Source organism: Sander lucioperca, chromosome 15, assembly GCF_008315115.2.
Source record: "Sander lucioperca isolate FBNREF2018 chromosome 15, SLUC_FBN_1.2, whole genome shotgun sequence".
In the NCBI taxonomy this organism is placed as follows: Eukaryota; Metazoa; Chordata; class Actinopteri; order Perciformes; family Percidae; genus Sander; species Sander lucioperca.
In genome coordinates, this window is record NC_050187.1 from 32,069,404 (window position 1) to 32,083,429 (window position 14,026).

General features: G+C 40.5%; 1 protein-coding gene across 2 annotated transcripts in view; it reads right to left on the reverse strand.

Moving 5' to 3' along the window:
* Nucleotides 1-1,736: 1,736 nt before the first annotated feature.
* The window catches only part of ccdc172 (coiled-coil domain containing 172), a 36,987-nt gene continuing 24,697 nt past the window's right edge, over nt 1,737-14,026 (reverse strand). Inside the window, exons 8-10 of one of the 2 annotated variants that reach the window (XR_004895235.1) lie at nt 4,110-4,187; nt 3,581-4,073; nt 1,737-2,885 (exon numbers count right to left, since the gene is read on the reverse strand). The gene's annotated coding sequence lies outside the window, so the exon portion shown is untranslated. Of the gene's footprint in view, nt 2,886-3,580; nt 4,188-14,026 lie in introns of both variants that reach the window. The other variant, XR_004895234.1, reaches the window with a different exon arrangement.

A 14,026-nucleotide genomic window follows, 5' to 3' on the forward strand; every position in this document is an offset into this window, starting at 1 on the left:
TTGTACATTGACTTCCTTTGCAAGCCTTCTCTTTTCTCTTCTCTGGAGCAGTTTATTCTCTGACAAAGGTAACATAAAAATGGATATTGGACATGCCTTTCTGGCCCCGCATAGGTTTGCACTTTCAACGGGACAAATGCGTTTAACTCGATGCTGAAGATTTTGTAGATTTTACCCAGAGAGGGAATCCACTGATTGTGACGAAAACATTTCCCATTTTAAATGCTCATGTTCTGATATTAGTGAAGTCGCTAAAGAAGTTACTCATCCCTCATTTTAAAGTATTCTAATCAACCCCACTGTTTTGCTTCACCTCAACTAGCCTCACAGCTACTGTATGTTTTTACATACCATCTACCATCCCCAAATCCTATCAGGTTGGTTTCATAACTCTCACAAGTCCTAAATTACAACTGACTTTAAAGCAGGGTGAGTTTAAAGCTGGTATATTTGATCAGGATAAATATGTGCAATTTATCAAGCAGTTATCATTACTGTGGAGAGAAACAAAACATATAGTTATCTTAATATAGTATCACAAATGTCAAAAGACAAAATGGTGCACAGCTTCATCATGGTAGGAGTATGATGTTGTAGTGAGCGGCTGATAAACAATGTGGCTGATACATGGAAATCATATCAGTGAAGTGAAGTGCACAATAAACACAACCATGTTATTTATTCATGTTCTATGCTAAAACATGCAAATTTAATGTTAACGCTGATCTTGATGCAAACACCGGTGCCCTCGTTTTTTTCAATGAGAAGTCTCGTGATCTTATTATAATTTCTCTCAGGAAATGAAAATGCTGTGATTGTTTAAGGACTGCATGCCTTTGATCCCCACAGACTGCAGTCATATCTGATGGACTAGGTTTTTTTTTTTTTTAAGATTATTGTTTGAGCATTTTTAGGCCTTTATTTCCACATGACATATGAAGACATGAAAGGGGAGAGTGAGGGGGAATGACATGCAGCAAAGGGCCACAGGTCAGAGTCGAACCCCGGCCGCTGCGTCGAGGAGTAAACCTCTATATATGTGCGCCTGCTCTACCAACTGAGCTAACCTGGCCACACATGATGGACTAGTTTATTCCAACCAAGACAACACAGCACAGGTTTACATGCGCAGTTTCTGTGTGCAGTTTTTGTTGTCTACCATGAAAAAGAACATTTACAATCCAAAATGAGGCATGAATAAATCAACACTTAAAGCATTCATGATGAGTGCTCAGAGAAGATTTACTGTTCAGTCATTTTAAGACATTTCCTCGCAAATTGGTTCAATTTCTGGTATTATAATCACCTGTGTTTGAGAAAAATTGGCTTGTGAATGTCAGGCAGCGAAGTCTTTCAAAAACTGAGCGTTCAGAGTAAATTTCCTTTTATATCGTTTTTTTTTCAAAATAGTCTGAAAAAGACATTAAATGAGTAATGGGAATACAATTGCTGTAGGGCTGGCTGCTTTGGCAAAGTGTGGTACACTGGGCCTCCAACCATATTATGCTTTGACTTTATATAGTGTTACCAATCCTTCGGGTCAGTTTTAAGTGTGATATCACAAAAAAGTCCAGATAGTTTATAATCGACAATCTAAATCAGACTTTTAAAATACCACAACTGATGGAGAGGAGGAAAAAAAAAACCTTCAGTTCCCATGTCTTGCCCTTCAGCTCGCTCCACTCTGAATGTGAGAAGGAACTTAACTAGATCCACTATCTCAACACAGGCACTTAAATGAGCCTCAGTAGCTTTATTCAAATATCTTTCATTTACAGTCACATAAAAGGGGAAATTAAACCAATAACTCACACACAGACAGAAATTCACACTGTCTCACATAGAAATCAACACACATTAATGCATACAACACAACACAACACAACACATCAACCACATATGTCACATGGCAAAACATAACATTACAATTGAACCTTCAACGTTGTTTTCATACAAGGTTGAGTTTTCTTCCTGGAATAACCAAATGTCTCGCAGAGCCAAGCTCCGCAACAAGGGAGGGCCCATGAGCTGGGACCTGGAAAAATCCTAAAGCTACTTTGGAGCACTAATCTGAAAAGCCTTTTATCATCCTAGGGCCTATTAGCAGTGTCAGTGTCTCTGAGAAACCGCGAATGATGACTGAGAGAGAGAAACACTGCAGCTGAAGCAAAAGGGTGCCAGTTGTCTTTTCTTTCTGCTTCTTTTTTTGCACTGTGTACAATTTTCCATCTCTTACTTATCTGAAAGTACACAATGTGTTTCCAATAATGATCCTACATCAATATTTTCTGATGTGAAATATGGAGTACCTCAGGGCTATTTCGCCTTTCAGCCATGGAATTAATTTTAACTGCTACGCTGATGATACTCAGCTGTATGTGCCTGTAAAGGAGGATGGTCTTTTTTTACAAATTATTAAATTAGAGGCCTGCTTGTCTGCTGTGGAAAACTGAATGTCATGCAATTTGCTGCCCCGAAATTATGATAAAACTGAGATGCTGGTCATTGGCCCTGCTTCACACAGACACCAGTTTGATCAAGTAACGCTAGAAAACATGTGTGATTCCTCAAAGTTTGACAGCCAATAATCTTGGTTTTAAATTTTATCCTACCCTCTCTACCAATCTGTTTTGGCACATTAAATAAATCACCAAGACAACCTTTATTCACCAACGCAACATAGAAAAAAGTTGTTTCTGTCTTTGGCTGATGCAGACAGCCTAATTCACACTTTTATATCATCCAGGTTTGGCTTTCCCTCATTGGCTCCCTTCTAATGTCTTAAATTGTAAATGGGCACATATCTACCTGTCTGATCTTCTTAAAACTTATATTTCATCCCATGCTCTCAGACATCTGCTGGTCTGTCTCAAGTAATGCATTTTCTGGATTTTACCCAGAGTGAATCCACTGATTGTGACAAAAACATTTCCCATTTTAAATGCTCATGTGACTGGACCTTTAGAGCCAGCTTTTCCTTTATCTTTCTTTTACCACAAAACAACCCCTACCCATAATCATAACCTCATGTTTCTGATATTAGTGGAGTCGCTAAAGAAGTTACTCATCCCTCATTTAAAAGTATTCTAACCAACCCCACTGTTGTGCTTCTCCTCAACGAGTCTCACAGCTACTGTATGTTTTTAGATACCATCCCCAAATCCTATCAGGTTGGTTTCATAACTCTCACAAGTCATAAATTACAACTGATTTTAAAGCAGGGTGAGTTTAAAGCTGGTATATTTGATCAGGATAAATATGTGCAATTTATCAAGCAGTTATCATTACTGTGGAGAGAAACAAAACATATAGTTATCTTAATATAGTATCACAAAAGACATAAACCTTATTTTGCACTAAAACATTTTGGAAAATGGTGCACAGCTTCATCATGGTAGGAGTATGATGTTGTAGTGAGCGGCTGATAAACAATGTGGCTGAAACATGGAAATCATATCAGTGAAGTGAAGTGCACAACAAACACAACCATGTTATTTATTCATGTTCTATGCTAACTAAAACATGCAAATGTAATGGTAACGCTGATCTTGATGCAAACACCGGTGCCCTCATTTTTTACATTAAGCCTCGTACTATAGTCCATGTTTGTCCTGCCAACGAGAAATCTGAAAACTTTCTATAAACCACTGCATCCCTCCAACCCGTTTGTTTGTGTCCCACAAGCACATGAGTGTCCAAGCTGTTTGCCTCTCTCTCTCCGTGTTTCGTCTTCCTAGTACTCTCTTTTCACTCAGGCTTCTCCATGCTGGACCATCAGCCATCCTGGGAACTCTCTCCCGGCTGTCGGTGCCTCATTCCAGATGTTTGCATCTGGAAGAGATTCAACCTCTCCACTTGTTTCTGTCTCTCTGTCCCCTGTGTGCATGTTTTCCTCGTCTCCCTCTCCGTCTGTGGGTTTGTTTCCTTTCTCCTATCTGTGTGAACGTTTTTTTTTTTGCTTTGCCTCTTTGAGTCTGTGTAGTCTGTCCTCTTTCCAGGTCTCCATGGTGGAGAGGAGGTCGTGGGGCTCAGGTCCTTTCTGTTTGGCGTCATTTCGGGTCATTTCCCAGTTGCTTGACATGGAATACAAACTTCCAGTTGAGATCCACATCAGAAACACTCCAGCAGGCAGTGCCAAACATCCCCAGCAGGAGAGAGCTTGGTCAGTCTGCGTTTGTCATCAACTTCTGCAAGACGTCATGTGAAATTGAGTCAACAAGAAGTAAAAGGATTTTATACACAGCATATGCTATATACATGTACTATATACATAGTGTATAGCCTAAAGATGAGCAAACAAAACAAAGCAAACATGAACTTAATTAGGCACAGTTCACTCCAAAGTATAGGTCTAACTTTCAGTGTCTCTTTTTAAGTTAACAGGGCCAACCCTTCTGTTGTGTTTTGACTAGAATTATTTTACAAGAAGGTGCCCATGCCTTTGAGAGGGGAATATGCTTCAGTAACCAATTATGAACTGTGCTGTATGTAATGTACTTTGTGTTGTGGACTTGATTTGCAAATGAACAAAATGTCAACACAAAAAAAGCTAAAGGAAAGGGAAACACTTTTTTTCTAGGAGCTGAAAACCCCAAAGTCCTTTTTTTTTCTTTTTATCTAACATGACTATTTCAGACTCTAAATTGTTATACACTAAATTTTTGTCCCTGTGTCTGTGCTTTTGCTGTTTTTTACATGTAACTTCATTTGTATATATGCAGCATCTTGGATTTATATTTATTGAACGTGCTATACAATCTTATTATTTCTAATTTATTATGTTCAGCCAGCACTGCAAAAAAGTAATAACTTCAAATGTTAATAAATATTTGATTCTTACATCCTTTGTTGATGTTTTAAGAATATAAATGTATCAAGGCAATCACTACATCACAGGTTCTTCATCTCTAAAGAAGTCTGTGTATCCAATGAAAGAAAACTACCACCATGCACAACATAAGTCAAGAACATTTTGCTGTGGATTCTTCCTTTCAATACAAACAGGTAGAAAAGCCTCTGGGATCTTTACTAAAAACTGTATCGATCGCTGAAAAAAAAAAGCTTTCATGCTGGTGTTTTTGTTCTTGAAAGAAAAAAAAGAAGAAAAAGAAACTAGCACCAGGTTTTTGGCATCCTGTCAGCTTTCGGCAGCAGTGCTAACCCTTTAAAGACATGAACAATGAACCCTTGCTCTTTCTGTGTGCCCCTCTGTCATGAAGCTACAGAGCGTATCCCCAACACACATGGATCCTCTTTGGTTGATACAGCAGGCTTTATTTTATGTTGTATGAGTTGTTTCAAATCTTCAGCATAGTGCCAATATGACTGTTAACAGTCACAAAGCCAAACAGTAAGAATGGACAACCATTTATAGACGCTCACATGCACCAATTTTGCATTAGCAAATGCATTTTTGCTTGTTTTTATACTTCTATGCATCAAAATGAGTTCTCATTATGTTTCTGCAAAATCAAGTATCCACTGACATTGCTTTTCAGTTATGTATTCCAACATTATCTACACATTAAGTATGTCTATGAAGATTCTCAGTAACCTAGTAGGATAGAGTTACTTGGTCAAATGTAACTGGAATTGCTTTTTTAAGCAAAAATGAATAAAATAAGAATGGAACTTCAATGGGGGAGAGATGGTAAACTGTAATCAGGATTAAATAGCAATGTTAATGGCATATATTATGTACAAGAGATCCTCATACCAAATGCCAAAATAATCAGTCTGTGCCTTCCAACGATGAATATTTCAAAATCAACAACTTGTGAGGTGTTGATTTACGTTCATGGTCATTTTGGAGGCTTTAATTTGTGGTACTGTTGAGTTGTGTAATACTGAGTAGTGTTTCTGATATTTAGCCTAACCCCTTTGATACAAATTGAGTACTGCACAAAAAAAACAATATAATACAGGACAACATTTATTTATATTTATACTGGCATGGTTGCCAGATATACCTGTAAAAACACAAACCCAGCACGCTACAGCTGTAGTACAGTCATGGCAGCAGCAAACAAACGAACGGGATCAACGAGATAAATTCTACCCGACCTAAAAAAAACCCTGGCGTGTTTTTAACAGTTGCCTGACCAGATACGTAACAAACCCCGGGTAAATATTGGAGATGTATTTGGAAGATGGAGACAGATTAGAAACCAAAAGGACGCAGAGTTGGCTAATTTCCTCCTGAACAGGTAAGCATTAGCTTCAGGCTAATTTATCTACTAGCTACTAGGGACGGGCATATTATGTCATTTCAACATTTGTGTACTAACATTCAATTATATAGAGTACTTGAGTTGGTTACTCGCAAAAACAATTGAGACACAGCCAGTAAAGAGATCCCGACTGGTCCTGGCTAACACTGCCATGCTAACACGCCATAACTACTAATGTTACCAAAGGACCAGGCAAGCGGACCACGGCTGTTTACAACGGTTAGCCTGTTCAGCGGCCGTAGCCGACAAACGGTGAGTAGTTTAAAGCCAAGAAAGGGTGGCTGTAAATCGGGCAGAGAGGACTGTGAGTTAAAAAATGAACGCGTTATGCTCGGCCCTTAATCGCATTAACGCGTTAATGCTGACAGCCCTAATTAAAAGACAATTTTATGAGATTGCTGGGTTTCCAAATGTGATTGGGGCGATTGATTGTACTCCATGAATGATTACGCATTTATCAATCGCAAAAACTTTCATTCAATCAACGTTCAGATCATAGCCAGCCAGGACGCACGACTCTTTTATTTTTCAAAACTGCAGCGTTGGAACAAGGTTACAGGAGGGTGCACTGCATGGCCGGAGTCATTTCCTCGGTGAGTTACGCCCCAAACCGAGCAGGAGCACAGGTTCAACAGTGCGCACACGCGCACACAAACCACAGTGGAGAGATGTATAGGTTTGCTCAAGGGCAGGTAGCTCTGTCTTGGGTCTCTGCTATACACCCCAGAGAAGGCCTGTAACCTAATTATGGCATGCGGGGTTCTTCACAATATTGCGCTGGAGAACGGGGTGCCATTCAATGAAGTGCAGCCAGATGACCCTATGCCTAGAGATCCGTGGCCACGACGGCCAGCATTGGGGGCTCTACGAAGGAGACAGGATCTAATTCTGCGCTTCTAATATAGTAAGTGCTATCTTTGGGTAAGAAAGCTACTTCAAAAAATACAACGTGGAATGTTTAGTGAAAATAATTCATTTATTTGAAATGCACTTCAGGTTCTCGTTTATCGCTTTCAATGTGTTTTTAATGGCCAGAAGTGAACAATTTATTTCACCCATCCATCTGCAAATGTCTGCATGTCTCTCCAGGACTTCAGCAGTTAGTACAGAGGCACATGGTGGTGGACCAGGACGGGGCGAAGACAAGCGCTCCTGTTCCGCCGGTCTGTGTGGACACTGCTCTGTGGAACCTTGAGCACTGGTGCTTGGCTCTGACTGATCTTTAAAAAAGAGAAAATAAAAGATTCAATGCACTTCATTTGTTTGATTATTTTAGGCAGGCAAAAAAATCTGCGTTTGTACTGTGGCTATTTCTCTCACCATTTGCCTGCTCGGATTCAGGTACATCAGTGTCTCCCCTGCCACGAATGCCACTAATGGAGGGAGACCTGATAAGTGCACCCACTCGCTCCTCAGCTGGCGTTAATATCAGTTCGGGGTCTGACCGGCCTCCTCCCGTCTGAATTAGGCTGCGCCTCATGGCCGCAACACGTTTTTTTGTGGCCGGTTTGATGTCGGACCATTTTTTCTTGACCTTATTGGAAATACAAATATAGTTATCAGAATACTACAAGTTATATTTAATGATTTAAGCATAGAAAATTATTACTTATTGCATAAATAACTTAAATATTCAAACCTCTGCAGGAGTCCGATTTACTGCAGAAACGCTGTTGACTGCAGCAGTAACGTCAGTCCACACCGCATTTTTCCTTGATCCTTTGATGCCTGATTTTAAGCTTCCAAATAAAACCGATAATTTGGCCTCCACCACCTCCACGTGAGCGTCTCTATTTCTACCTCAGAGAAATTCCGTTTCTTTGCTGGATGTCGCTTATCCATGTGGTAAATTCTAAGGGCAAGGCCTCTAACCCGTGAATATATGTGGGCGTGATATTTAAATTACGATTGATTTCAGCCGTCTGATTTATCAACACCCGTTCATTCGTACGCTGGAATTGGAGTGATAGGAACGTTTCGTGAATCACACGTGAGCCCCGTCGTAAGATGATTTCTGCGCTCAGATCTACGCTGGTTTCTACACACGTTTCATAAATGAGGGCCATTGTGATTATGATTTTTTCTATAATCGAGCAGCCCTAACTGCATAAGGACATAATTTGTAGAAAACGAGTGGAATAGAAGGAAAATCAGCCGGTGTGAATTGCAGCACCTCATACTGGCATGAAGATCAGGTGACAGTCAGTAAACAAGTACAGACATAGAGCTCAACAGTGTGGTTTCGGAAGTAAAAATCCCATTTATTTTCTCCATAAGGATTTTGATTATCAGCCATAATGTCTAAACCACCCAAGGTAGACTGACAGTGGGCTCCGAGAGACCAAGTCATCATCGAGACCAGAGTGTATCAAGACCAAGTCAAGACCAAGGCAGGGCGAGACAGAGTCAAGACCAAGACTGACCAGTGCCAGACAGCCAGAGCTTTTTCTTCCGTCAACAGTAACAAGTGGGACAGTAACAAATTTCAAATTAGAAATGAATCAAGTTATTGGTTGCATTTGAAGCAGGAAGTTTTACATCCAATCACAGTAATGATGTTAACAAATAAAATTAGACAATGCACAGGCAATTTAGTGATATGCCTGCAGCTCTGGTCTTGACCGGTCTTGAAATAAAATCCAGAGTCCTCTTTATCGGCGACTGAGACGAGACCAAGTAAAAATGCGGTCGCTTCCAAGAAGAGACAGAGACCTTTAAAAAGTGGTCTTAAGACCAAGACCGATCTCGAGTACAACACTGGTGGAAGCCAAGTAAGAAAACAGGAGGTAAGCAAAGGGTGAATAGAGTAAATCGAGTCAGTGGCTGGCACATAGGAATACAGACAGAAAGGCAAAGAGTAAACAGGCATGTAAACAAAGAAGTATGTAGAGACAGCTATTGCCAAAGAAGCTGTAGCAGCAGTAAGACACGAGGTAAACTCACAGGACTGCCAGTGTTCAGGAAGAGGGGAAGTGTGTGAGAGGACAGGTGGTAAACAAGAGCTCTGTTAGCCGGCAGGGGAAACAGGTGTTCAGGGACAGCACTGTAATTTCTTATTCACATTTGCATCTTATAAATATTTGATCAATTAATAGTTTCCCCCATCTGGTGTGTGTTCCGGGGCTGTTGCTTTGCGGTACATGGATGTTCTCTCTCATTCCTGTAGGTGTTGAGCAATCTGCATGTTTGCTCGTCTGACTGGCATACTGGATGACTAAGTGACAACTTTTCGCACCGCTGAGAAAGCAGAGAGTTAAGATGGTCTCTCATTAAATTTGTTCTTTCCTCCCGCACTTTGCCTTTAACAGTAAGTGGCACTTCTCTGATATTCGACTAATTTGTCTACACTAAACAATAGAGAGAGTGGAGCTGTCAGTCACACTTTTCATAGAATGTTCTCATCCCACCAGTAGCCATTGCTGTCACTATAATGGTTTGCTAATTGGTGTGCGAGGGTAGGCGAGACAGGGAGAAGAAAGCCTCTTGTTTTTGGAGCCTCCTGCTGTGCTTCAAATGTCTGATACAGCACAGCTGGAGGTATCCGGCCCACTTTCAACTGCCCTGTTCCCTGCTTGTCTCTTCATTCCCTTTACTTTGATTTTTGTTTAGACAGAAAAGCCTTTCTCAACTGACAAGATCAGATTGGTTGAATCTGTACTGAATATCCGTGTTAAGCCCTTGCTTCCAAATGCATTTGCACATTAATCTTACAAAATGTCTTACATGGCTGTGTGCTGCACCTTCAAAAGTATCCGCAACCGCTTCGGCTTCTGTGCGTTAAGAAAATAAATCGGCCTCGTGATAAAAGCAAAGGGGTAATTAAAAGGAGCTAATAGACGTTATTAGCTATTCATCAGCTGCGATTGCGTTCAAACTTTCCCTGGAGGCGCAGTGATCCTCCCAAATAGGAAAAGTCTTTGAAACAGGTAGCGCGGGGTCTTCCTGAATACCAATTAGCTCCAACTGCTCGGCTTTCTGAGGCTCATCCATGTGAATCATTTGACAACTGAGTAGCAGTTTTCCATGGCTGGCTAATTCGGCACAATGCCTCTAAGGGAGGTAGACAAGGAGCGCCGTGGGGAGAATGTCACAGGTTTTTGAGAAAGGTTAGACAGAGAGGAGAGCGTGTTGCTATCATACGCGCGATTCATCATCATTTTTATGCCTCACAGTCACAAAAGGCTTCTGTGGTGTGTGTCTGGCTCTGTATTGATATGCACTGTGTGTGTGTATGTATGCGTGCAGGTATCAAGGTAGTTTGGCTTGTGTCTGTGTGACTTTGTACATTACATAGAGACTGTCCTCTTTAGAGAACCATAGCATTGGTCACAAATTTTAATGTGAAGACTCTTGGGATCTAATAGTTTAAAAAAACATTTTATGGAAATGTAAAGAGAGATGTGTAGATGTACTTTGTATTGTAGTGAATGTACTATTTATATAATGAGTAATACAGCTTTCATTTAAGCACTGGATCAGCAGTGTTGATTTATTTGGTGTGGTATTTTGATGTCCTTCATGTCAGAATAAATCTAATCATGTTGTCGTAATAAACAAAGTACTTTTAGTTTTCCTAAACCTGAATTAAAGCTCTTCTGGCTGTCCTTGTCCTATTGATGGAAGTACCAGATCAAACAAACACTTATATAATGTTTGGGAATGTACCTCCTACTTACAGTAATTCTTGCTTAATGTGACCCATGCTGCTGAATAAACAGTGGTGTGGCTGCCAACAGAGAAGCACTTGAGTTCAGTTCATTTTAATTCAAATGGCCAGTAGCTGCAGTTGGGAGCAAGGCGCAGCCCACATGGATACCATTGGGATCCCAGTCTTACAATCATACAGGTGCCACATTTTTGGGTACACTTGGAGACTGTGATCCCAAGAAAAACGTGAGGGTTAGTCGTTTCAGCAAATGCCCGAAAGCGACATGTGTTCACGGCCAAGTGCCAAAGCCCTGTTGTGTGGTAATAGTAATTAAGACTCTTGTCTGTCGGGAGCAAGTCAGCAGAGGGAGGAGGTTGGAATGGTCAGATGGATCAATAAAATGGCAGACATTATCATGAGAGAATGTCTGTTTGAATGCGGCCCTTACCGGATATTAACTACGTGGTAATTAATATATCCATAGTCTTGCATTGCCAGAACTATCTCCACAGATCTGTGGAGTAAGGTCTGGCTACACCACACATACATTCCAGGATAGGAGGGTTGTTTGCATTTCTTAAACCAATCACAATCATCTTGGGCGACGCTAAGTTCCGGACGCAGCGACAGTGCCTCTGCAAAATAGTCTCTGGAAGGAACTTGTTTTGGTAGAACATTTGCACCCCGCAAAAGAAAACGCCACATACAATATTAAAGGAAGTCAACTGTTCACACAATACAGTTACATTATTTAAATTAGCTGTATACATTGTTACAGTAAACGTCATTTGCTCTTACCAGTGTATCGCCGTGTGTACTTCGTCCACAGCAATCCCACCAATCGGTCCCAAAACGTCCCAGTTAGAGAGTAAATGCTGTAAACATATTCTTTGTAAATCTTTACAATCATTCCCTGAAAGAACCATGCAGGCCTTGTTGCACGATCCAAATTTTCTTCAAAACTTGCCATTTTCAGCCTGTAGCTCGCTAGCTCAAAGGCTGCTGTTGTTGTTTTCCGAAGCGAAGGGAGTTTGAGAATGGTCACACACAGAGAGCGGAAGCGGACGGGCAAAGTCATGCTTTATCCTGGAAATGTACTTGCGTTGATCCAGACTAATGTATCGATGACAACTAGGATCTCCTAACATTAAGGAAGTAGGTATTTTAACCTAAACACAGATGTTTCTCTAACCTTAAACAATCAGGATTTCTCACTAACTTTATACCTTAACCTAACCAACCCTTAAAAGAGTACTCCTGCGATGTAGTATTGACCTCCTAAGACAAAGTCATACTCAAAAATGTTTACTTTTTTAAACACACTTCTTCCTTATTAAAACCTGGCACCGACACTACATTTAGGGTTGCAAAATTCCGGAAATTTTCAAAGTTGGAAACTTTCCATGGGAATTAACGGGAATATATGGGAATTAACAGGAATTAACAGGAATAAATGGGAATAAACTGGATATTTTTAATATTGCTTGTTATAATACTGTTAGTCTATAACAGGGAACTTAAATGTAGTTGAAAAAAAACATCTTGCAGCACTTCAGTTGAATGTCCTCCCTATATTCGTCGCAGTAATCAGCATAGGCTACTACATACTTGCCAATTTTTTTCTTTTCTTTTTTTTGTGGGGGGGGCGGTAATACATAACCCATTGCTATTAACCTATGTGTGTTAATTGTATAGCCCACTTGTTCTTGATAGGCTGGAAACAATAAAAACAGCGCTGATGGTTAGCTTAGCACGCATATAACCATAACCATAGTAAATCAAAGGCAGCATGCTAGCTACCTTCATATGTTAAGCCAAATGTCAATGGTTTGGGCTACTACTTAACCTACTGCAGGGCGTTTCTCGTAAATTCCCATTACTTCCCATAATTTCTATTAAAGTGCCCATATTATGAAAAAAAAACACTTTTTCTGGGATTTGGGGTGTTATTTTGTGTCTCTGGTGCTTCCACACACATACAAACTTTGAAAAAAAAACATCCATGCTGTTTTGAGTGGGATACGGGTTTCTAAATGTGTCCTGCCTTCAGTCTCCGGGTGAGCTGGTCAAAATCTGCACGCCTTTCTACGTAACTAGCCAAGACGAGGGGCCTAGGGGGCTAGCTCGTTCTCAATGGCAAAGCACTGCTACAACACACACAAATTCACCCTAATCTACAAAATAAATTGTATAGAACTACTTACATGTCCCTGTTCTGCAGGTATTCCACACAAAGTTGGAAGTGCGCCCTCATTTAGAAGAAGTCTCCCGGCTAATCCTGCCTTGTACAGGTCGAAGTTGGAGAAACAGCTAGCTAGCTCATGTAATCCTTACCTAGCTACTGAGCATATGCGACTGACAACAAAGATGTTACAGAAGTTGAGAGGTCTCACTCTGTACCTAAAACAGACCTGACACAGGGTGAAAAGAGGAGCTGCAGCAATGTGCAGTACAACAAAAATATGGTGTTTTTTGAAAATTAAACCATGTAAACCTATTCTGGTACAACCTCAAATTACAATTATAAACCTGAAAATGAGCATAATATGGCCACTTTAATTCCCATGAAAAATAAAAACGTGAAAAAGTGCTTTGGTTTATTAGCATTTCTTTAAACCAATCACAATCGTCTAATCGCCGGACAGAGCAACGGCGCCTCTGCAAAATAGCCTCAGGAAAGAACTTGTTCTGGTGTTATATGACATGTTTGACATATTAACATGTATATCGTTCAAAGGTTGTTTTAGTTGTCCAACAGAAAACTCAGATTGGACAGATAGTCTAGCTAGCTGTCTGGATTTACCCTGCAGAGATCTGAGGAGCAGTTAACCATAGTCCTCAGAAATCAACAATCCTGGAAATGAAACGTCGTCGATATAGACTACATCACAAGTGATATCACTTCAGGCATTTTACCAGATTGTCACACAGCCACTTTTTGGAGCCGCAAAAGGCTTTATCAACATTCACATATACGGTGGTACTCCTCTAGACAAGACGTAAACAGACTGTGATGCGTGAAATTGGTGGAGCTCCCCTTTAACCATAGCGGTGTAAGATCAGTAAAACTGTTTTCTTTTGGAGGGAAGACGAACATGTACTGTGAACAATCACAGAAGAAGCTAAAGTGCCAGGACAACTTTACGAC